The sequence below is a fragment of the Jaculus jaculus genome, chromosome 4 (genome assembly GCF_020740685.1).
Source record: "Jaculus jaculus isolate mJacJac1 chromosome 4, mJacJac1.mat.Y.cur, whole genome shotgun sequence".
NCBI classification, from domain to species: Eukaryota; Metazoa; Chordata; class Mammalia; order Rodentia; family Dipodidae; genus Jaculus; species Jaculus jaculus.
In genome coordinates, this window is record NC_059105.1 from 155,139,967 (window position 1) to 155,141,664 (window position 1,698).

Genomic DNA, 1,698 nt, shown 5'->3' on the forward strand with positions numbered 1-1,698 from the left:
CTCTTAATGTTCATACCCTTATATTAATGCTACTCTCACTTTCAGTTACAGAACCTTCTCTTTTCAGATGCCAGTGCCCTTAGGATGACTCAGAAGGCACCATGGTGCTGAGAAGAAGTGACAGAGGAGTGCTCAGCACTGAAATATCTCAATCACACCTCCCAAGGCTCAGGGTCCATTGAGGAAGAGGTGGTGGAATGAATGTAAGAACCAAAGGAAGGGTAGGACTCCTTACAATGTGCTCCTCCAGACACAAAATGGCCTGGATATCCATGACCTCACAGTGCCTGATACTACCTACACAAGACCATCATAAGAGGAGGAAAAGATCATGACATCAAAATAAAAGAGAGGGTGCTTGCTTCGGCAGCACGTATACTAAAATTGGAACGATACAGAGAAGATTAGCATGGCCCCTGCGCAAGGATGACACGCAAATTCGTGAAGCTTTCCATATTTTTAAGACAATTGGCAAAACAAGCAAGGGTGATGTTTTCCTGTGAACTGGATACCAGCACAAAGGGGAAGGAGACCAACACAGAGAAAAATCAACTCCTACCAAATCAGAGAGCCAGAGCCTCAGAGGCCCCCAACACCCCAGCACTGAAGCAGACCAAAAATGAACCCAACATGGCTCAGGGAAATTTTGCAGAAGAGGGGGCGGAAAGAATGTCAGAGTCACATGTTGGTCATGATTTGCAGAAACATTTGTCATACCAATAACTGTGGGCTAACTCCACAATGCACGACCCATTTACATCAACAAGGAGGGCCCAATGGGAGGGGGTAGATCATAGATGAGCCTAAACAATGGTACCAAACTGCCTGTATTTGCTGAAAAGAAAACTAATAAATTAAATTTAAAAAAATAAAAATTAAAAAAGAAATAAAAGAGAGGGTTGGAGAGATGGCTTAGTGGTTAAGTGCTTGCCTGTGAAGCCTAGGGACCCCAGTTCGAGGCTCAATTCCCCAGGACCCATGTTAGCCAGATGCACAAGGGGGCGCATGCGTCTGGAGTTCATTTGCAGTGGCTGGAAGCCCTGGTACACCTATTCTCTCTCTCTCTCTCTCTCTCTCTCTCTCTCTCTCTCTCTCTCTCTTTCTGTCTCTCTACCTCTTTCTCTCTCTGTCTGTCACTCTCAAATAAATAAAAATAAACAAAATAAAAGAGAGACTGATTGAGAAGAGGAGGGGATATGATGAAGAGTGAAGTTTCACAGGGGAAAGTGGGGGGAGGAAGGGCATTGCAATGGGATATTGTTTACAATTATGGCAGTTGTCAATAAAAATAAATAAGTAAATAAATAACTAAATAAAAACCCACCAGAACTTGACACTGGAGAGATTTGGGCATTAGCTCCCATCCCCTCTCCCACTTTCCCCATGTGCATAATAAATTTTGAATTCTCCACTCATTTTATTTTATTTTATTTTTTTATTATTTATTTATTTATTTATTTGAGAGCGACAGACACAGAGAGAAAGACAGATAGAGGAAGAGAGAGAGAATGGGCGCGCCAGGGCTTCCAGCCTCTGCAAACGAACTCCAGACGCATGCGCCCCCTTGTGCATCTGGCTAACGTGGGACCTGGGGAACCGAGCCTCGAACCGGGGTCCTTAGGCTACACAGGCAAGTGCTTAACCGCTAAGCCATCTCTCCAGCCCTCTCCACTCATTTTAAAGAGCTATTTTTTTTTT

At 44.0% G+C, this 1,698-nt stretch overlaps 1 non-coding gene across 1 annotated transcript; it reads left to right on the forward strand.

Moving 5' to 3' along the window:
* The first annotated feature begins 354 nt into the window (after nucleotides 1-354).
* LOC123460345 lies at nucleotides 355-461 on the forward strand. The gene has a single exon (XR_006636910.1). It is a non-coding gene; the product is annotated as a U6 spliceosomal RNA (small nuclear RNA).
* Nucleotides 462-1,698: the final 1,237 nt, after the last annotated feature.